The 23,935-nt window shown below is 41.5% G+C and overlaps 1 protein-coding gene and 1 non-coding gene across 42 annotated transcripts in view; both read right to left on the bottom strand.

Annotated features, from left to right (window-relative positions):
• Positions 1-23,935, bottom strand: part of RNF111 (ring finger protein 111) — a 136,434-nt gene that overhangs the window by 52,139 nt on the left and 60,360 nt on the right. For 6 of the 41 annotated variants that reach the window (XM_051821948.2, XM_070054274.1, XM_070054272.1 and 3 more), the window contains exon 2: positions 22,522-22,623. The exons of 23 other annotated variants lie outside the window; for them this stretch is intronic. The gene's annotated coding sequence lies outside the window, so the exon portion shown is untranslated. Of the gene's footprint in view, positions 1-2,723; positions 2,826-22,521; positions 22,624-23,006; positions 23,061-23,748 lie in introns of those variants that run through there. 12 more of the 41 variants (XM_051821950.2, XM_070054284.1, XM_070054281.1 and 9 more) reach the window with 12 other exon arrangements.
• Positions 10,919-11,081, bottom strand: LOC127484024 (U1 spliceosomal RNA). The gene has a single exon (XR_007910805.1). It is a non-coding gene; the product is annotated as a U1 spliceosomal RNA (small nuclear RNA).

The following is a 23,935-nucleotide window of genomic DNA, read 5'->3' as shown; positions in this document are numbered from 1 at the left end:
TCCAAATATACATTTATTCCAAGGTATTATGCCTAACAAGAAATGTTTAAGACCTATGAGCAAAACACTACAATACTGTACAGTAAGATCTAAAAGACAATCTTAGTCAACGGAGAGAGATTTCATTTCTTGATGAGCAACGACTCCAAAATGACTATCACAAATGAGAAGAAAGGCATATTGCTTTGAAACTCAACATATGGCCGGTGCCGCAGCTCACTAGGCTAATCCTCCGCCTAGCGGCGCCGGCACACAGGGTTCTAGTCCCGGTCGGGGCGCCGGATTCTGTCCCGGTTGCCCCTCTTCCAGGCCAGCTCTCTGCTGTGGCCAGGGAGTGCAGAGGAGGATGGCCCAAGTGCTTGGGCCCTGCACCCCATGGGAGACCAGGAGAAGCACCTGGCTCCTGTCATCGGATCAGCGCGGTGCGCCGGCCGCAGCACGCCGGCTGTGGCGGCCATTGAAAGGTGAACCAATGGCAAAGGAAGACCTTTCTCTCTGTCTCTCTCACTGTCCACTCTGCCTGTCAAAAAAAAAAAAAAAAAAACTCAACATAAATATCACCACCATGGACATGCAACCACTGTATTTTTCCAAATGGCCTGAATACATACTCCTAAAGGTCAATTCAAATGCATAGTTTACATTTACTTTCTCATTGTATTCAAGATCTTTTAAAATAATTAAAACTCAATTTACAAAAATAACTGTTCAGTTATAGTCACAACTTAGGAAGGTAAAAGTGAAAGGAAAAATTTGGACTCAAAACATTTATTTCCCCTTTTTTTTAAATTATTTTTTAAAATAAATTACTAAGCCCAGACCCCACCACTGCAGGCATGTGGGGAGTAAATGAAGGGATGGAGCTCTCTAAACTTTTTTTTAAAATGAGGTAGTGTCTGTACAGAGTGATATGCAAAGTACTGATATTTTCTTTAAGCAGGCTATAGATTATAAGTCTGTTCTTGCAAGATTGTTTTTGTAAAATAACGTGTTAATACATGCATGAGACAGATACAGAAAAATATGCACTAATAGTGTGGGAGTGAAATTGTAGGATAGAGACATACAGCAATGGGTTGGGGGTTTTACTCTTTATGTTAAAAATTTCCTATGGTATGTATGTATGTATTCATTTATTTAAGATTTGCTTGTTTATAAGACAGAGTGACAGAGAGCAAGAGGGGGAAGTATAGAGGAGAAGAAAATGAGATAAAGTGATCTTCCATTTGCTGGTTCACTCTACAAATAGCCAGGTCTGGGTCAGGCAGAGGCAGCCAGATGGCACACAGATGTCAGGGACCCAAATACTTGGGCCATCCTCCACTACCTTCCTAACCAAATTAGCAGAGAACTGAATCAGAAGCAGAGCAGCCAGATCTTGAACCAGCAATCCAGCAATCTAAAAAGCCTTGAACCAGGAATTTGAAAAGCCAGCCCTACAAGCAGTTTAATCCACTATGCCACAACAGCCCTTATGATTTTAATTTTATTAAAATGACCATTTGCCAATTTGCAAATCAAAGTATAAGAATTTTTTTAAAAACTGAATAGAAAATAATGAGAATATATTTTATGTTTCCTCTAGATTAGGACACAACTGTTAAATTACCATATACATCAAATGCAGCCATGTGTTACTTAACAGTGGGGTAAACATTCTAGGAGAGAAGGTATCATTAGACAACTTTGTTAAGCAAACATCATAAATTATACTTACAAACTAAAAAAAGGCTTTGACGTCACTAGGCAGTATAATCATATGGGGCTACCTCTGTACATCATCAACTTAAATGTTCTTATGTAGCATATGACTGTATATGCTAACAGGATTTTTATAGGAATTATGACTTGGCATAAAAATTTATTCTTGCTGAACAGAAATGACCAAAATTTCGGAAAGCTGTATGGCAGAAGAGGGCATAGAGATTATCTACAATTGTTGACAAATCTGAATGGAGTTGTCAAATTTAAAAGCTAAGACTTTTCACTACTTATTTTATTTTATTTTATTTTATTTATCCGATGGCAGGAGCCAGGTACTTCTCCTGGTCTCCCTTGGGGTGCAGGGCCCAAGTACTTGGGCCATCCTCCACTGCACTCCCTGGCCACAGCAGAGAGCTGGCCTGGAAGAGGGGCAACTGGGACAGAATCCGGCGCCCCGACCGGTACTAGAACCCGGTGTGCCGGCGCCGCAAGGCGGAGGATTAGCCTAGTGAGCCGCAGCCCCGGCCCACTACTCATACTAGTCTACAATTCTAGACACATTTCTGAACTTAAGTTTGATGAATTTAACATTTTATGAAGAAATGCTACTGCTTAGCAATCAATACTTTATCATCAAACCATTTCATAAAATCTTTCATCATTAAGAATTGTTGGGTTAACTGCAAAGAGCCAACAGGGGAGCCGGTGCTGTGGCATAGCAGGTATGCCATAGGGCCATCCCATATGGGCACCAGTTCACATTCCAGCTGCTCCTCTTCTGATCCAGCTCTCTGCTTATGGCCTAGGGAAGCAGTGGAAGATGGCTCAGAAGAAGCTCCGGGCTCCTGGCTTCAGATTGACTCAGCTCTGGCCATTGCAGCCACTTGAGGAGTGAACCAGCAGATAAAAGACCTTTCTCTGTCTCTTCCTCTGTCTAACTCTACCACTCAAATAAATACATCTTAAAGAAAAAAAAGAGCCAGTAGGAGTTCAAAAAATAATATGTAAGGACAACCAACCTCCAAAGTCTTTTTTCTTGATACTTCCGATAATCAATCTGCCAACTTTAAAAGACTGAAACACCAAAACTACCCTTAAGAGATTTCTGTTATTTGAACTTCCAGTTTCCAAAACTAAACTATATAGCCTCCACATCTCCGTAGAGATTGGAACTCAGTGAGCTAAGAATTCTCTCTTTTCTTAAAGTAACAGATTCCAAATTAAAAGCATTTTTGTAGCCTGTGAAAAGATTTAAGAGGTAAATGCAGGGGCCGTCATTGTGGAACAGCAAGTTAAGCCATAGCTCATGACACTGGCAACCCATATCAGTGGACCTGTTTGAGTCCCCAGCTCTGCTTCCAATCCAACTCCCTACTAATGTTCCTGGAAGGCAGCAGAAAATGCCACAAGTACTTGGGCCCCTGAAATCCTTGTGGGAGAGGCAAATGGAGTTTCAGGCTCCTGGCTTCAGCTGGGCCCAGCCCTAGCCATTGCAACCATTTAGGGAATAAACCAGTGGTTGGAAGATCTCTGTCTCTCTAACTCTTTCAAATAAACATTAAAGAGAAAGAGAGAGAGAGAGAGAGAGAGAGAAAGAGAAAGAGAGAGAAAGAGAGAAAGAGAGAAAGAGAGAGAGAGAGAGAGAGGTAAGGGGTCAGCACTGTAGTATAGCAGGTTAAGCAGCCGCCTGCAGCGCTGGCATCCCATATGGGTGCCATTTCGAGACCCGGCTGCTCCTCTTCCAATCCAGCCCTCTGTTATGGCCTGGGAAAGCAGTAGAAGATGGCCCAAGTCCTTGGGCCCCTGAACCCATGTGGGAGACCTGGAAAAAGTTCCTGGCTGCTAGTTTCAGATCGGCACAGCTGTGGCTGTTATGGACAATTGGGGAGCGAACCAGCGCACGCACCTGTGCTTGCTCGCTCACTCCCTCCCTCTCTGCTTCTCCTTCTCTCTCTGTGTAACTCTGACTTTCAAATAAATAAATCCTTATTAAAAAAAAAAAAAAAAGAGAGGTAAATGTAGAATTAAACCATATGGCTAAATAGGACCCAATGTTTACAGAAAATTTTTTAACATTTTGAGCTTATTTTTTGTCAATAATATAAAATGACATGGTCTTTTTCTTATTAACAAACATGTTACATATGCTGAATGATGCTAAAGAAGAAGAGATTTAAAATACAAATATTACAATGATAATTTACAGAATTCTTTGAGAACAACCTCATTGATGAAATAAGCACATCCTGTGAGAAACAGAAAATGGAATCAAATTAGCGGGATGAGAAAAAAAACAGGAACTTTGACCCATGCTCATTATTATCAAATAAATGTATTGAATAAATGCTAGATCTATGGGAAGAGAGTAAAGTAAGATACAGCTTGAGTTTTTTGTTTTTTTTTTTTTTTAGCAGAGGTGAATAAACTGGGGTCAAATTACCAAGGAGTGAGGGATGACTTATTTCTGCTTCACATTAGTTAGAAAGATTTACTGAAGAACTGAAAGGATTAGATTAAGAGGAAAAGTCGGAGATTGGGGAGAAGGCTCTTACAGTAATTGGAATAAACAGCAGTTTCAGCAATTTCACCAGATATAACATGTCAACTGTGACTAGCAATACCACCTCACTTTTTACTGAAAATGTACCAAAAATTTCTAAGTAAAAACAGGTATCACTTGCTCTTCCTTCAACTATTATGGCAAGGACAAATCCTACTGTTCCGAACATCTTTTCATAGAAAGCAATTACTATTTCATGTTGTGTTTTGCAAAAGAAATTCTACAATAAACTTTCTGTGATCCAATCTATTCCTTTTCTCAAATATTTAATACTGTTTCAAAACTGAAATACATTTAAAATTCCAATTTGCATTAACTGGAACCAAACTACAGCTAATGCAACTGGAAATAGATTCCCATTCCCCCAACTCTTTACTGTCCTGATTTCCATAATTAAAAAAAAAAAAGCAAGTATTTTGGGAGTAATAATGCAAGAAATAATAGCAGATATGAATACCTATCACTAATAATAAGTAGTGCTGATAATGATGATGTAGTGACAATGATGATGGAGGATACATTCTTCAAAAGTCTATTGTTCCTGGTAATATAAGTTCTCAAATACACTCCTTTTTCCATGAAGTTTTCCTGATAACATCTTTTGTTTTTGCATCCAAAGAGAGGTCATTTTTCCTTTGACTCAGAATAAAGCAGAGTCTAATAACTTTTTCCTGCTTGCTTGTCCCTAAAACAGGTACATTTTCCCTCAAAAGCTGTATAATTTTTAAATGAATAATGCTTTTTAAAAAGCTGCTTCCTGGGGTCAGCGCTGTGGTGCAGCAGGTTAAAGTCCAGGCCTGCAGTACTAAAATCCCATATGGGCGCAGGTTTGAGTCCCAGCTGCTCCACTTCTGATCCAGCGCTCTGCTGTGGCCTGGGAAAGCAGTAGAAGACAGCCCAAGTACTTGAGCCCCTGCACCCACGTGGGGGACCCGGAAGAAGCTCCTGGCTCCTGGCTCCTGGCTTCAGATCAGCAGAGCTCTGGCCATTACATCCATTTGGGGAGTGAACCAGCAGATGAAGACCTCTCTTTCTCTCTGCTCTAACTCTCTAACTCTTTCAAATAAATAAAATAAATCTTAAAAAAAAAATAAAATAAAAGCTGCTTCCTGGGGAAGGCATTTGGTACAGCAAGTTAAAAGGCTGCTTGGGATACCCATATCCCATAGCAGAGTGCCTGAATTCAATAACTGGTATAAAAAACATTTTTCACTGAATAATTTGCCTAAACTCAAATAAATGGGTAGTATTCTGAGACATCCATTAACAAACTTTAATTAAACTATCATTTTGGTACAGTTTTATAATAATGTGTATGATATAACCACCTTTTCAGACTCAAATAACAGCTTTAGGGTCTGAATTTATCAAATTCTAAAGACTTTTTTATAAACCACCACAATTTGGTCATTTTTGTAAACACAGAATAGAACACAGCAATTTCTATTAGCATCTTTCTTCACAGAAATAACCTCACATGGATTATTCTCTAGCTAACCCAAACTGTGAACCAACGAATAAAATGCCAAAGCAAAATGGAAAAAAATGGAAATATATTAAATTTTTAAATTTATAAATGAAAGTCTATCATTCCTTGAAGGTAGAACTGTGGTTAAATTAAAGATGCACAGTATGAATCCTAAAGCAATCATAAAAGATTAAAAAATAATAATAAATGAAATACAACTAAAGCCAACAATGGAGATAAAAATGTAATGCTGGGGCTGGTTCTATGGCATAGCAAGTTAAGTTGCCTGCAGTACCAGCATCCTATATTGGCACTGGTTTGAGTTCTGGCTGCTCCACTTACCACCCAGCTCCCTGCTAATGCACCTGGGAAAGCAGCCGAAGATGGCCCATGTCCTTAGGCTAGGCCCTGCACCCACAATGGAAACCAGGAAGAAGCTCCTGGCTCATGGCTTTGGCCTGGCCCAGTGCCAGTCTTTGCAGCCATTTGGGGAGAAAACCAGCAGATGGAAGATCTTTGTTTCTCCTTCTCTCTCTCTCTCTCTCTCTCTCTGAAACCCTGCCTTCCAAATAAATAAATTAATCTTTATTTTTTTAAATGTAATACCAAAAAAGTTAATTAAAAAACAAATGGAGATGCTGGCATTTGTGGTGTACTGGGAAAAGCTGCTGTCTGCATCCCACATGGGCTCTAGTTCGTGCCCCAGGTTGCTCTGCTTCTGATCCAGTTCCCTGTTAATGTGCCTGGGAAAGCAACAGAACATGGCCCCAAGTATTTGGGCCGCTGCATCCACATGGGAGACCCAGATGACAGCTCCTGGTTCCTGGCTTCAGCTTGGCCCAGCCTTGGCTGTTGCAGCCATTTGGGGAATGACTAGAGGAGGGAAAATCTCCCCTCCCCCATCTTTGCACCTGTCTCTTCCTCTCTGTAACTGTGCCTTTCAAATAAAGAAATTTTTAAAAAATGAGCTAAGAGAAAGCAAAAAAAAAAAAAAAAAAAACAAAAAAAAACACACACACACAACACAACAGATGGGACAAATAGAAAACAAACAGCAAACTGATATTTAAATTCAGCTATAACAAAACTAAGTACTGTTGACATACAGATAGATTTGAGAGAACAAAAATAGATTTCTACATATCATCAATGATTTTCAAACAGAGTGGCAAGATAATGTGAAAGGAATAGTCTTTCCAACAAATAGTGATGGAACAAGAGAGTCATATGGGAAAAAATGAGTTTCAACCCCTACCTCACACCAGACACAAAAATTAACTCAAAATGGATCATAGAACTAAATCTAAAAGTATAAAACCTCTAGAGAAACAGCAGAAAATGCATACGATTATATCATGGTTCACCATCAAAGATTTCATAGGACAGAGAAAACACTAACCATTTAACTGATAAACTGGGCTTTATCAAAATCAAAACTTTCTATTATTTAGATACCATTTTTTTTAAAAAGATTTATTTGAAAGTCAGAGTTACACAGAGAGAGGAGAGGCAGAGAGAGAGAGAGGTCTTCCATCCAATGGTTCACTCCCTAGATGGCCGCAAAGGCTGGAGCTGTGCTGATCTGAAGCCAGGAGCTGGGAGCTTCTTCCCGGTCTCCCACCTGGAGGGGAGTGCAGGGGCCCAAGGACTTGGGCCATCCTCCACTGCATTTAGCCTAGAATTTAAGACAGCCACTTGCCATTTCAGTACACGGTTTCATACCCTGCCTACAGCTTCTTGCTGATACAGACCCTGAGAGGCAGCCGTGATAACTCAGGTAAGGAAGTTCCTGCCACCCATGTGGGAAACTAGAATTAAATTCTAGACCCTGGCAACAGCCCTCAGCCAGCCCCAGCTGTTGTGGGAATATCAGGAGAGAACCAGCAAAGAGGAGCCCTCTCTGTGTCTGTCTCCCTCTGAAAAGGGAGTACTTATAGGAGTACATGAATGTTCACGGTTTCATTCAGAAGAGCCAAATCACCAAGTAAAGAAAGGATTAAAAAATTTATCGTATACTATATAGATACAATAGTATAAAAAACAGCAACAATAACAAAGAAGGAACTAGAGAGCTATCAATATGGAGGTATCTCAGAACATCATGCTAATAGAAGAAAATTTTAGATACAAAGTATCAGTATAATCCCATTTAGACCAAGTTCTAGAACAGGAAAACCTAATGCAAGGTGAGAACTAAGAACAATGTTGCTCTACAAGGGATATGGGAAACAAGGGACTAGGAAGAAGAATGAGAGTGCTTTATGAGAAAACTTTTGTTCCATGCCATAATCATGATATAGATAACAAACATGTATGCATCTGGCAAAACTTACAGAATGGCTCAATTAAGATTTCCTTATTTTACTGTAGTAAAATTTACTTTAAAATAAACAATGGTCATTTCACTATAATGTGAGTGAACTAGTGGGTACAAGACCTTTCTCTGTCTTTCCCTCTTTAACTGTATTTTTTTTTTTTTTTTTTTTTTACAGGCAGAGTTAGACAGTGAGACAGAGGACAGAGAGAAAGGTCTTCCTTCTGCTGGTTCACCCCCCAAATGGCCACTACGGCCGGCACGCTGCACCCATCCGAAGCCAGGAGCCAGGCGCTTCCTCCTAGTCTCCCATGCGGGTGCAGGGCCCAAGCACTTGGGCCATCCTCCACTGCCTTCCCGGGCCACAGCAGAGAGCTGGACTGGAAGAGGAGCAACCAGGACAGAATCCGGTGCCCCAACTGGGACTAGAACCTGGGGTGCCAGCGCCACAGGCGGAGGATTAGCCAAGTGAGCCGTGGCGCCGGCCTGTAACTGTACTTCTAAAATAAATAAAATCTTAAAAAAAAAAAAAAGAAATGTGATAAAGCAAAAACAGAAAGTTGTTAATTATAAATGTGGGTGGTGAGTGGGTGCTGTGACATACTAGGCTAAGTCTCCACCTGCGGCACTGGCATTCTGCGTGAGTACTGGTTCGGGTCCAGGCTGTTCCTCTTCCAACCCAGCTCATTGCATATGGCCTGGGAAAGCAGTGGAAGATGGCCCAAGTGCTTAGGCTCCTGCACCCATGTGGGAGACCTAGAAGAAGCTCCTGGCTCCTGGCTTTGGACCAGCCCAGTTCAGGCAGTTGCGGCCATTTGGAGAGTGAATCAGTGGAAGAAAGACTTTTCTGTCCCTGTCTTTAAATGTAACTCTCAAATAACTAAATCTTAAAAAAAAAAAAAAAGCTAGAGGCAAGAAGATGGGCATTACTGTACAATTCAACTTTCTATAGTGTTTGCAATTTTGTCAAAAAATCCAAGAAAAAAATGTTTGAGCAAAAGATGAGACATCAAAGGACACTACTGTTTGATTTTATTTATATCAAGTTCTAGAACAAAGAAAATAATAGCATTAAAAACCCGATTAAGGGTTAGTGATGTGGCACAGTGGGAAGCTGCCATCTGTGATGCCCACATACCATTTGAGTGCCAATTCAAGTGCTGGTTGCTCTACTTCCCATCCAGCTCCCTGCTAAACGTCTGAGAAAGTAGCAGAGGATGACCCAAGTACTTGGGCCCTTGAAACCCATGTGGGAGACCCAAATGGAGTTCCAGGCTTCTGGCTTCAGCCTGGCCTAGCCCCGGGCATTGAGTTCATTTGCTGAGTGAACCAGCAGATGGAAGATATCTCTCTCTCTGTCTCTCCCCCTCTAACTCTGCTTCCCAAATAAATCTTTAAAAAACAGGAAAAAAAAAATGAGTGGTTCCTGGGGCAGAATGGGTGTGACTGATGGAAAACAACACAAAGGAATCTTTCTGGAGCGAAGGAATGTCCTGACTGGGGCGCAGGTTACACAGAAATAGACATCTGCCAAAACCCATTAAAACTGTACAGTAATGTATGTGTCTCATATTGAATATATCCTGTATCAGAGTACTCGTTTGAGTTCGAGCTGCTCAGCTTCCAATACAGCTCCCTGCTAATGAGCTTGCAAAAGCAGCAGAAAATGGCCCAAGTGTTCGGGCCACTGCCAGTTATGAGGGAAACTAGGATGGAGTTTCTAGCTCCCGGCTTTAGCCCAGCCCAGCCCAGCCCTGGCTGTTGTGGCCATTTAGGGAATGAACTAAGTGGATTGAAGACCCCCTCCTCCTCTTTCTTATAAATAAATCTTTAAAAAATAAATAAATAAATCTCTGCACTGCTGGGACTCTTTAGTAAGTCATCAACCATTCTCAATTTCATCATCTGAAAAACCTATTTACATCAAAAGGTTATTGCAAATATTTAACAAAATGCTTATGTATGATACCTTCCAATATTGCTGTTGGAAGAGTCAACCAGCTTTTTTGGTGCCAGTGCTGGGACATAATGGGTTAAGCAACCACTTGCGGCACCGGCATCCCATATGGGCACTAGTTCGAGTCTCACTTGCTCTGCTTCCTATCCAGCTTCCTGCTGGTGTCCTGGGAAAGCAGTAGAGGATGGCCCAAGTCCTTGTGCCCTTGCAACCACTTGGGAGACCTGGAAGAAGCTCCTGGCTCTTGACTTTGGATTGGCCCAGCTCTAGCCTCTGAGGCCATTTGGGGAGTGAACCAGCAGATGGAAGACCCCTCCCTCCCTCCCTCTCTCTTTCTCTAACTCTGCCTCTCAAGTAAATAAATAAATCTTTAAAAAAAAGAGTCAACTAGCTTTTAGAAATCATCCAGGCAGAGGCAGATGTTTGGTGCTGGGATGAAGAAACCACTTGGGATGTCTACATCCTATAATGAAGGCCTGGAGTGAGTCTGATCCAGCTTGCTGCTAATAGGCACACTTGGGTCCCTGTCACATATCTGGGAGACCTGGATGGAGTTCCAGGCACATTTGAGAAGTGAACCAGTGGATGAGAACACTCTTCCAAATAAAATAAACATAAACACTTGTTTAAGAAAGAGAGAGAGAGAGAAATCATCCACTGGGTCAGGCACTGTGGCACAGCAGGTTAAGCTACAGCTTGAGATGCAAGCAACCCATATTTGTTCCAGTCCCTGCACCTCTGCTTCCAATCCAGCTTCTAATCGGTCCTTGCCACCCATGTGGAAGATCCAGATGAAGGTTTAGGTTCCTAGCTTTGGCCTGGTCCAGTCCCAGTTGTTGCAGGCATTTGGGGAGTGAACCAGCAAATAGAAGAGATTTCTCTCTCTCCCCCTCACCCTGTCTCTTTTTTTTCCCCCAGGGGAGAGCGCGCACACAGTCCCCCACTACCACAAATTCTGCAGTTGAGTTTCCCACATTTGGGGAAATCCCAGGGGTCAGCACTTCGCAGTGCAATGGAAGAGCCTCGCCCTGGGAGAACCACCTGCCTGATCACGGTGTCTCCCCTGCCAGGTAAGTATCATCCTTTTAAGTAGATAAAATTGTCTTTTAAAAAAAAAGGGGGGTGGAGGAGAGGAAAGGGGAGAGGGAAGAGGGAAGAGGGGAGAGAGGAGGAGGAGGAGGAGGAGGAGGAGGAGGAGGAGGAGGAGGAGGAGGAGGAGGAGGAGGCGGCGGCGGCGGCGGCGGCGGCGGCCGCGGCTAACTTTTAAGAGATGGCAGACGTTCTAAGAACCAGGATCTAATGTGGGGAGCAAAACTGCCCAAGGAAATAATCTCTCCTTCAATGAGATCCAAAAGTTAGAAAAATTTGTTTTTGCTCCACAGATATGGTTATATCAGTAAAGATGTATAACTCAGAGAATATTAATAAGTACATTCTAAAGAAAGAGAACACAAGTTTTAAGAGAAAAACCAGGTAGAATTATTGATATTTCAGGGACTGAAGGTAAAGGTATATTGCAAATAGGTACTAGGGAGAACACTTCTGGATAGACATCCTACCCATAAAATAAATTCATCTACATAAAGATAAAAATAACAAACTGTGTAGGAGATTATGTTTGCCATTCTGCTCAGTGAATATAGGCCCAGAATGAACACAAAATGGAAGATAAACTTTTACTATTGTCTAGTTGATCTCACTTCCCATGTGCCTCTTATGATACAAGCATCTTGCTGGGCTGTCAGATTCTAATGTTTAAAGTCATTTATTTTTCCCACTTCATGTACCATACACACAAACTTACTATTTCATCTGATGTTTAACAATGAAAATATGATTTGTTTCATTACTGAAGGAAAAACAGTATGTGTTGGACTTTCAGAGACTGACCATATTTATGGGTAACTTTAGGGATTTCCAAAGCTTTCTTGTGACTAAATGCCATTTTTGCCTTTCTTGGGTCAGGGTAGTCAAACAGTGAAATGAAAATTCTTGTGGCAAGGAACAAAAATATCAAGTTACTGATCCTAGAACATCGGCTTGATAAAATCAAGGCTATATTGTCCTATAGTTTGATGTCAGTCACTTTATTAAATAAATCTTTTCTTGCTTTGGGTGTTTGTTTTATTTATTTCTGCTACTACTCACTGCTCATAGTGATAAGACAGTTAAGACACTAACCATCCCTAGAGAATTTCACATTCTAGATAAAAACAGTACTTCTAATAGAGAATTTGGTATATTTAAGTCTAGTCTACACACATTTACTTACATATTTTTTCCTATCATCAGAATTTTGGTTTCAGTATACATACACCATGATTCTTCCAGTTGGAGATAATCAGATTAAGAGGAAACTAAGGATGAAACTAAGGTGATGGGAAAGAAAAAAAAAAGTATTTTAAATTGAAGCTTGTTAAAAATCAAGGAAGATAACTAAAAAAAGCACACCCAGGCCATAAAACTGCTCATCCAAAATTGCTCCCTGACAAGAAAACATGCAATCACACTGAAAGAAAATGGGTATATCTAAGAGTCTCAAAGAAGGTTTCACAAAGATAAGCTCAGCTATGATAAGGAAGATAAATACAAGTTGGGTCATCTAAGCACTGGGATCAGGACAGGACCCAGAAATGTCACCCAGACCACAGAAATTAATTTTATTTTAGCTTAATATTACAGAAGCTACAATATCACTGATAACACATTAGCTATCATCTTTTTTAAAGATACTTTTTTTATTTATTTATCTGAAGGCAGAGTGAGAAGGAGAGAAAGACAGATTGAGAGATCTTCCACCTGCTAGTTTGCTCCCCAAATGGCCACAACAGGTCAGGTCTGGATCAGACCAAAACTCCATCCTGGTTTCCCACATGAGTGGCAGGGGCTTGTACAAATACCCAAGCCACGTTCTGCTGCCTTCACAGGCACATTAGCAGGGAGCTGGATGGAAAGCATAGTCATTGTTACTCAATACAGAATGCAGATTTATTGCAAGCAGTGGCTTAACCAGATACACCAGAATAATGGCCCCAGCTATCATTTATTCTTCTCACTTGGAATATTTATTGAAAGTCTGTTATGTTCTCAGAACTGGCATCAACCATGAACAGGTTATAGAAAGTTTTCCTATCATGGAGATTACATGCAAATGAGGACAAATTTTCAAGATAATTTCAGACACAAATATGTGATATAAGGAAAATAAAACAAATGGTAAAGACTGAATATCAAAAGACCCCTCTCTAAGAAGATAAAAGACTTGAATCATGAGAAGGAACAAGCCACCAATCAAGTTACACTCTTCTAGATAGAGTATTCCTGGCAAATTAAAAATAAGGAAAGACCATGTGACAATAGGCTCTTAAATGTGTAAAGAACAGAAAGAAGGGTAGTAAGAAGGAAAGGGAGGGCCGGCGCCGCGGCTCACTAGGCTAATCCTCCGCCTAGCGGCGCCGGCACACCGGGTTCTAGTCCCAGTCGGGGCGCCGGATTCTGTCCCGGTTGCCCCTCTTCCAGGCCAGCCCTCTGCTGTGGCCCAGGAGTGCAGTGGAGGATGGCCCAGGTGCTTGGGCCCTGCACCCCATGGGAGACCAGGAAAAGCACCTGGATCCTGGCTCCTGCCATCGGATCAGCGTGGTGCGCCGGCTGCAGCGGCCATTGGAGGGTGAACCAACGGCAAAGGAAGACCTTTCTCTCTGTCTCTCTCTCTCTCTCACTGTCCACTCTGCCTGTCAAAAAAAAAAAAAAAAAAAAAAAAAAAGGAAAGGGAAATGGCACACAATGCAGCTGATCAGAGGTAGTCCAGGGCCATACCAGGTAAGATGTGCGAGGAACTGTATGCCATGTTTTTATTTCATTTTATCCTTACTATTGTCTCCAGAGAACTGAGATTGCACAAGGTAAGTGACTTGCCTAAGGCCTGACACCAAAACCTGGATCTTAATACCTAAAGAAACTGATGCTTTTGATCTCTCCCAAAAAACAAATTTATACTTATGAGGGCTTTCTCTCAGGACTTGAGTGGCCATTAACTGCTAGAAAAGTACTACGAAGGTCAGCACCGCGGCTCACTAGGCTAATCCTCCACCTTGCGGCGCTGGCACACCGGGTTCTAGCCCCAGTCGGGGCGCCAGATTCTGTCCCGGTTGCCCCTCTTCCAGGCCAGCTCTCTGCTGTGGCCCGGAAGTGCAGTGGAGGATGGCCCAAGTCCTTGGGCCCTGCACCCCATGGGAGACCAGGAGAAGTACCTGGCTCCTGCCATCGGATCAGCGCGGTGCGCCGGCCGCAGCACACAGGCCGCGGCGGCCATTGGAGGGTGAATCAACGGCAAAGGAAGACCTTTCTCTCTCTCTCTCTCTCTCACTGTCCACTCTGCCTGTCAAAAAAATAAAAAATAAAAATAAAAATAGAAAAGTACTTCGAAAGCCAGAAGGGACAGCTACTGCTTGTGGGAGAAAACCTCACAGTTTAAGAGGGGCCAGCTCTGTGGCAGAGCAGGTAAAGCCACTGCCTGCAGTGCCGGCATCCCATATGAGCGCCAGTTCGAGACTCACTGCCTCACTGCTCTACTTCTGATCCAGCTCTCTGCTATGGCCTGGGAAAGCAGTAGAAGATGGTCCAAGTTCTTGGGCCCCTGTACCCACATGCGAGACCTGGAGGAAGCTCCTGGCTCCTGGCTTCAGACCAGCGCAGCTCTGGCCGTTGTGGCCAGTTCGGGTGTGCACCAGCAGATGGAAAATCTCTCTCTGCCTCTCCTTCTCTATGTAACTCTTTCAAATACATAAATGAATCTTTAAAAAAAAAAAAAAAAAAAAAGAAGAAGAAGAAGAAGTTTAAGAGCTGCTGGAGTAGGCATCTGGCACAGAATTTAAGATGCCACTGAAAAAAAAGATGCCACTTAGGACACCCGCACTCCATACTGAAACACCCAGGTTTGAGTCCCAGCTCTCCCTCAAACTCCAGCTTCCTGCTAATGAGTACCCTGGGAGGCAGCATGTGATGGCTCAAGTACTTACATCCCTGCCACCCATCTGGAAGACCAGAATGGAGTTCCTGGCTCCCAAGTTTCACCTGGCCCAGCCCGGGGTATCACGTGCATTTTGGGAGAGACACAGAGGATGGAGTATCTCTGCATATCTCGCTATCTTTCTGTCTTTCACGTAAGTAAAAAATAAAATCTACTGCTCTTGTTTGCACATTACAAACATCTTTCATGTAATGCATTGGTCATTTGAAAAATATCTGTTGAGTTATAAACATCTTCCAAACACTGACACATTTCATTCTACAACAGCAAAAAATATGTGTTTGTTAGTATCTTCACCAATCTCATCACAAAAGTCCTGGAAAGCTGCCAAGCTCACAGTGGCAAATATAAATTTTTCAAAATTCTAATTTTTGCTTGAAAGCCTGAATTTTGTCATGCCAATAAATTGTCTTGCTTTCCCAGAAGTGACAGGATCTTTTATTTTTGAGAAAACATATACAAATACCCAAGTTCACATAACTGTAATTTGCAATTCTTCCAAGTAAAACTAGTATTCCATGAAAAAACGGACTGGTTTGCTAGTTCAGGTCACAACTCAATCACCTTTCCTTATGACATGTATCATACTCTGGTAAGCAGAAGTGCAATGTAACATCCTTCCCATTTTCACACATGGAATATTGAAACATATGTTCAGGTGTCAAGATTAACAAAATTAACATTTTTTCCTGCTTCATAAAGGACATTCTTAAGTGAAACTGGTATTTTTTAAAATAAATATTTATTTATTTGAGAGGGAGAGTTAAAGAGAGGGAGAGACAAAGAAAGGTCTTCCATCTGCTGGTTCTCTCCCCAAATGGCTGCAATGGCCAGAGCTGGGCTGATTCCCCCAGGAGCTTCTTCTGGGTATCCCACATAAGTGCAGGGGCCCAAGCACTTGGGACATCCTCTGTTGCTTTCCCACGCCAGAGCAGGGACCTGGATCAGAAGTGGACTTGAACTGGGGCCCATACAGAATGCTGGCGCTACAAGTGTAGGCTTAACCTTCCATGCCACAGAAAAATGGGCATTTTTAAACATAAATAATGAAGAATTTAATTGCTATTAAAGCAGTTTTGCCACTATTTTAATTCATGCTGCAGTGTCAGCAATTCTATGCAGCAATTTTTGAACCATCAGTGCAAATGTCAACTAATGTTGACATTAGTTACATAGCAAATAAGGACCTAGTACTACTGTGAAATAGTTTCAACCTGGCAGACCTCCTGAAACATTTAAAGACCCTTCCCCCAGGAGTTCGCTGCTGGGACTCATGTTGTGGTGTGGTATGTTAAGCCTCCACTTGTGACACCAGCAACCCATGTCACTGCAACAGTTTGAATCCCAGCTGCTCTGCTTCCCATCCAGCTCCCTTCTAATGCACCTGGGGAAGCAGAAGAACCCTTATCACCCATATGGCTCCTGGCTTCAGCTGTTACAGTCATTTGAGGAATGAACCAATGGCTGGAAGATCTCTTTCTCTGTCCCTCCCTTCCTCTCTAACTCTGCTTTTCAAATAAATAAACCTTACCAAAAAAAGTTCATTGCCCACACTAAGACCCACTGTTCTAAACATACATATACAACAGTAAGAGGAAATAAATCTCTAGGGGAAAGAATTGAGCAGTAAGACAAGATGGCAAGGAGTCTTATTTTTCCCTATGTATCCTTTGTACTTTGCGGATTTTGTACTTTTTCTAATACTTTCACCTTAAAAAAATTAATTGTTTAAAAAAGTAAGATGGGGCAGCACTGTAGCACAGCAGGTAAAGTCGCTGCCTGTAGTGCTGGCATCCCATATGGATACTGGTTCAAGTCCTGGCTGCTCCACTTCTGATCCAGCTCTCTGCTGTGGCCTGGGAAAGCAGAAGATGGCCCAAGTCCTTGGGACCATGCACCCACGTGGGAAGACACAGAAGCTCCTGGCTCCTGGCTTTAGATCAGCGCACCTCTGGCCATTGTGGCCAGTTGGGAAGTGAACCAGCGGATGGAAGACCTCCCTCCCTCCCCCCTTTCCCTCCCTCCCTCTCTCTCTCTCTCTCCTCTCTCTGTGTAACTCTGACTTCCAAATAAATACATCTTAAAAAAAAAATAAAAAGAAAGAAAGAAATGGAAGCAGGTGCTTAACGATCAAGATGCTTATACTCCCAGGGCGGGTGTTGTGGTGTAGTGTGTTAAGTCACCACCTGTAGTGCCAGTGTCCAATATGGGCACCGGTTCCAATTCCGGTTGCTCCACTTCTGATCCAGCTTCCTGCTAATGCACCTGGGAAAACACTAGAGGATGGCCCACATGTTTGGGTCCCAGTACTCGTGTAAGAGATCCAGAAAAAGCTCCTGGCTCCAGCCCAGCACAACCCCGGACACTGTAGCCTTTTGGGGAGTGAATCACTGGATGGAAGATTTTCCTTCTTTCTCTTTAACTCTGCCTTTCAAACAAAATAAAAGATCCTAAAAAAAAAAAAAAAAAAAAAAAAAAAAGCACAGATGCTCATATCCCACATTGTAGTACCAAGGTCTGGGACCCAGCTCTGGCTTCTGATTTCAACATTTTGCTAATGTGTACCATGGGAGGCAATGCTGATGATTCAATAACTGGATTCCTGCCACCCATACAAGAGATCTATGATTTTGGCTTAGTCTCCAGCTCAGTTTCAGCCACCATAAACATATGGGGATTGAAGGAGTAGATAGGCACATTCTTTCTCTTAAACGAAAAAATAATAAAAATAAAAGTGAAAAAATAAAGCAAATACTCATGCACAACAGGTAACAGAACGGCTATGAAACATACCAAGATGGAACACTAACTACCTGGGATAATGTGCTAGTGAGTTTCTACCATATATGAAAATTTTGTATCATAATTTTTAAAAATCCATTTTAAAAGTTAGTTCAAAAGCAACAATTTCCTTAAGATCAGAAAGTTTGATTACTTGATTAAACATTTAAGTGTGTAAACCTTAGTTTAAAAAAAATAAAGTTAAGGGGCCAGCATTATGGGGTAGCTGGCAAAGCAGCAGACTGTGACACCAGCATTCCAGATGGGTGCCAGTTTGTGTCCCAGCTGCTCTCTGCATCTGATCTAGCTCCCTGCTAATGGCCTGTGAAAAGCAGGAGAAGACGGCCTAAGTAATTGGGCCCCTGCATCCCACATGGGAGACCTGGATGAAACTCCTGGCTTCAGGCTGGCCATGTAGTCATCTGGGGAGTGAACCAATGGCTGAAACATCAATCTTTCTCTGTGTTACTGTTGCTGTCACCATATCTCCCTCTAATTCTGATTTTCTAAACAAATACAAGAATCTTTTACCCAAAAAGTAAAGTGCTTAAACCTTATATATACACACACAGTAAAGTAACCTTTTTTTCCTTCTATTTGGTATGAATGACAATTAAGCCCACATCAGAACATAACCCATTAATTATCTGAAAAACAGCAAAGAATAAAATAGTCACCGTATGATAAATATAACAAAATGGTCGAATCTTTTGTGATTACTGCATAAACAAAATCCTCAGAGAAGTATAAACCTACTATCAAAATATGACTTAAATTTCATTTCTTAGAGGATATCCTGATCCAAGAAAGAGATTGTTCCTATAAATAAAAATGTAACTCAAAAGCAAACTGAAATGCTGAATAAAAGGAACCAGGGTTCCTTGGATAATAGCTAATTCCAGTACTGAGACATTAAAGATGCAAATTGAGCTTGAAACATCTTGTTGTGCCAGAATATTTAAGTCTAGCCTAGTTTTTGACAAAGGTATCTCAAAACGACAAGAGCCAGCATGGAGAGGGTACTTCTGGAAAACTCTAGGACAATCAGAGCATCAAAATAAAGGCAGTAATGGATAATAACTATAAAAGACAGGCTATGACTTCATACTGATAAGAGAGATAAAAGGATGCCTCTCCCTTACAAGAGAATGCCTACTGATGGAGATGGAATAGTTGTGGAGTTAGAAAACAACCATTCTGCATCCATTAAAGATCAGCATAGGCAAGTATCACTAATGGACATTACATGTTTAAGTGGAGGTTTGAACACTTTCAAACCTCACAAAACAAACAACAGAACTATTGATAGCAGGGATGGGGAACATCCAGACCATGGACTGAATAGAGACCACAAAATTATTTGGTCTGCTCTGCCAAGGCAACCACAGGTGGGACTTGAAATTCCATAAATTTATAGCAGGATCATTTTTAAGTGGGTAATTTGTATGGCCCACAAATGATGTTATAAATATTCAAGGGCCTGGCGTTGTGGCATAGCAGGTTAAGCCATCTGCAGTGTCAGCTTCCCATACTGGCACTGGTTTTGAGTCCCAGTTGCTCCACTTCCAACCCAGCTGCCTGCTAATGTACGTGGGAAAGCAGCGGAAGATGGACCAAATGCTTGGACCCCTGCAACCAAAGCGGGAGACCTGGATGAAGTTCTTAGCTCCTGGCTTCACTCTGGCCCAGCCCTGGCCATTGCAACCATTTGAGGAGTGAATCAGAGGATGAAGACCTCTCTCTCTCTTCCCTTTTCTCTAACTCTACCTTTCAAACAAATCTTTAAAAATAAATACATTTCCAAATGGCCCTTTGCAGATAAAAGGTTCCCTACGCATCACTCCAATGCAACAGTTATCAACACTGTGTCAAATATGCTCCAACTATCTCCTCTCCCATGCAACTGTTTTTGCTCTAGCAAGTATCTTTTTAAAATTTATCTGAAAGGCGGAATGGGAGGTATAGAGGAGGCAGGAAGAGGTAAGGAAACAGAATGGGCTAGATCAATCTCCCATCTGCTGGTTCACTTCTGATGCCTGCAACACGCTGGGCTGCACCAGGCAAACGCCAGGAGCCCACCAAATGGGAAGCAGGGACCCATGTCCTCAAGCCATAATCTTCTGCCTCCCAGGGAGCACATTAGCAAGAAGTTGGATAGAAACAACCAAAGGTGGGACTTGATCCCAGGCAGTACAATATGGGATGCGGGTGTCCTAAGTGGTGGTTCAACCTGCTGTGCCTCAACCCCTGTCCTTGCTCTAAAATATTTTTGAACAGATAACCATATATCTACCATTTCTCTTCCTCATTTCTTAGTCTCCCTCTCTGAAAAGTATGGCATTTCCTTACATAAATTTAATGCCATTATTGTCCCTATTAAAAACATAATTTAATTCTCAGTATTATCTATGGCCCATCCACATTCAGACTCCTTCCAAGTGTTTCAAAAATGTCTTTTTACAGTTGATTTGTCTGAGTTGGTATTTAAACAAGGACAATGTGTATAAGGTTGCTACACATAAAGTATTTTTAATCTTTCTGTTGACATCATCAGTAATTATCAAATGCCTGGTAGACAAACCAATTAATTTACTCTTGTAGTTTCTCCAAAATCAAACCAGATCTAATGCATTTGCTGCTACCCATAGCACTCTTCCTCCAGACTATCCCTGTGACTGATTCTTTGTAGTCACTGAGATCGCAAATCAAATTGGGACCTCTAAAAATAAGCTCTCTCCAACCACTCTATCTACAATAGAACTTCACTTCCACTCATTCTCTTATTACATGGTCTTATTTTTTCCACAGCATTTCCCACTATCTGAAATTATTCTATTTACTCTTTCCCCCAAACACTCCTCCCACTCCATGTTTCCCCCCACTCTATGAAGGCTGAATGCCTTTTTCACTGAAGACAAATGACAATGTCTAGAAGACATTCAATAAATACTGAGTCACTAATAACAACATAGTATCTGTATTTAAAATATGTAAGCTCAAGGGCCAGCATTATAGCACAGTGGATTAAATCCGTGCTTGCAACTCCAGCATCCCATACACCATCAGATAAGAAGCTAGCTTGATCCAATTCCCTGCTAATATGCCTGGGAAAGCAGTAGAAGATGGACCATATTCTTGGGCCCTTGTCAGCCACTTGGTAGACCTAGATGGGAGTTTCTGGCTCCTGACTTCAGCCTGGCCATTGCATGGATTTGGGGTGTAAACCAGAGGAAACCATCTCTTTCTCTATCCCCCCACCCCTGTCAATCTTTCAAATATAATAAATAAGTAAGGGGCAGGCATTGTAGCGCAGAGGGTTAATTAGCCACCTCCAATGGTGGCATCCCATATCAGAGGGCTGGTTCAAGTCCTGGCTGCTCTGCTTCCAATCCAGCTCCCTGATAATGCATCTGAGAAGGCAGTGGAAGATGGCTTAAGTACTTCAACCTCTGCCATCCATGTGGCAGACACGGATGGAGTTTCAGGCTCCTAGTTTGGGCCTTGCCCAGACCCAACCGTTTTGGTCACTTGGGGGAATGAACCAATAGATGGAAGATCTCCCTCTCTGTCTCTCCCTGTCACTCTGCATTTCAAATACGTAACTTAAAAATAAATAAATAAACTCAGCTAAGTATTTGTTCTTAAACATTTGTAACTTGCTCCTCATCTAATGATATAAATTGAATAACTGTAGAAATCTGGGCCAGCTGTTACCAACAACCTGCAGGGTGTAGGAAAGAAAGTATAAGACAATAAAATATAATTCTTAACTTTAGCTGAACAATAATTACAGGCTTCTGAAAGAAAACTTATTCAGGATGATGTAAAGAACATTATTAGGAGTAATAAAAAGTTTCATTTGTAGTACCATCTTAGAGTTATTAAAGCACAATGTATCAATGGAACACCAACATTACCTGGAAAAAGAAACATGGCTTTATCATTTCTTTTGCACATACATATACATATGTGCACATATGTATGTATGTATAAATGAATTCATACTCTCAGTACAGCATTTCTTTCTGAGGATCTGATCATAATGAATACAATAATGAATAATAAAAACATCTAACTAAAAATAGAAAGCACTAAATTTGGGCCCTAACATAAACCAGTGGTATCTATGCTACACTTCTTATTTTAACAGCTGAGAGAGAATATGAAGACCAGAAAGGGTTAACAATAAATTCACAGATCCAATGTACAGCAAGCAAAGCTAGAACTAAAATCCAGATCTCTGATCTCTAGCCCTATGCTCTTTCATATAATACTGCAACAGAATGCTAATGGTAAGTTATAGGGGCATATATAATTATGCCTTAAGTAAAGTATGACACAGAAACCCCTCTAACAAAAGGAGTATCTAAAAATCTAAATGGATTGATTCAGTGAGTTTTTTATTCCACACTTAATTTTAAAGTAAAAATATCTAGGAATAACTGCTAAACAACTTTCCTTTGGTTTATACAAGTAAATAGCTACTCTCATATCATAAACATCAATATAGCTATCTCTCAATTATTTGCAGAAATAAGAGTACTGAAGTGAAATTCATTAAGGGGTAACCTCCACTATACTGCATTTTCACCAAAACTGAATTATTTTAATAATGCCTTTCTTCAAAGCCAAGTCTATTTCTAGTGAATTAACAAGTGACCAACAGACATTCAATAAAAGGGCAAAAGTGACAAGAGGATCCACATACCTAAGAGACAGTGGCTCTGACAAACAAGGAGGAGGGCATTCTTCCTTACAATATCATTCTGGTCATTTCATGAACACACCAATCTTTAGAATCTTACTGTGGCTGACAGATTCAAACAAATCAGAAGGGGAAAGATGAAGTCATTTGCCCAAGGTTAAACAGCAAGACAATGACAAAAGTAAAATCATGGCTTAAAAAAAAATAAATTCTTTTCAGGGTAAAGGGACTTCCTTCTCATCTATCTATTTTGTCTCTTTACTGTAACTGAAGAGTACTGTTTAAGTTGAAAAACAACATGGCTTATATTACTATGTAAGCTTTTACTGAAAAACACATAGTAACAAACTACCAAAATGTAGCCTTTCACCTTAATAAAGCTAAGTAAAAACCAACCAGCATTATAAAACTTCTATGTAATTGTAAGATCACTTTCCAGAATTTGCAAGCAATCTCATACACACACACACACACACACACACACTCACACGGAAAAGGCAGGTTAGCTTTCTCTTCTTCCTATTATTTTCTTTTTTGGTATAAGTCCCTAAAACAAGAAAAAGGAAGATTAAAAATACCAAATGAAATAAAGTTTGGATTAAATCAGGTTCTAAAGCTCTAAGAACTCCTATAAAAACGAAGTCTGTCATCTGGCATCTTCTCAAGAGAGTTCTGAATTCATACCGCACATAAATCAAGAAACAGGAAAGCTTACAACAATACAATGGGGTCACCCCCACACTACACACACGAACAAATCAAATGAATACCCTATACTTCCTGGCATTTAAAAAAAAAAACGTTAAAATGTAACACTTGCGTTAAGAAATTAGCTATAAAGATCTACTTTAACCTATTTAAGAACGGGGCAAATCTCATTTTAGTAGTACATAACACCTATCTCCACTACAGCACTGCCACTGACTCTAATATTCTCTAAAGACAATCATTTAAAAGAAAATCAAGTTTTTTTTTTTTTTTAACGACCAAAAAGCCAACTCCATACAAAAATCTGACGCGTCTATATTTCTGCTCTTCCGCGGACTGCGTTTCCTTGATCACAGGAGGAGGCAACTCCCTAACCGTCAGGGCCGACCGAGCGCCCTCCAACTCCCCGGCTCCCGGCCACCTCCACCACTCCATTGTCAAACCCCACTCCCACGCCTCGGTCCTCAGCCCCTAGCCTCACACTCTAGGAAGGGGAGAAGCGGGGGAAAGCGAGCTGCTCACCCCCACTCCCTCACTGCGGGCTTGTGGGTGTGTCGGCGCACGAATGCTCTGCTCACACACAATCAAACCTTCTGCGGAGATCCCAAACCCGCGTCACCCGGGAGCCGGCGGCACCGGCCGCTCGCAGACCCCAGCGAGCCGCGGCCGCAGCCCTTCCTCTTTCTCCGCTCCCGGCCGGCCCCTCCCC

Source organism: Oryctolagus cuniculus, chromosome 12, assembly GCF_964237555.1.
Source record: "Oryctolagus cuniculus chromosome 12, mOryCun1.1, whole genome shotgun sequence".
Classification (NCBI taxonomy): domain Eukaryota; kingdom Metazoa; phylum Chordata; class Mammalia; order Lagomorpha; family Leporidae; genus Oryctolagus; species Oryctolagus cuniculus.
Note: the sequence above shows the minus strand (reverse complement) of the source record. Positions and strands in the feature narration are given on the sequence as shown.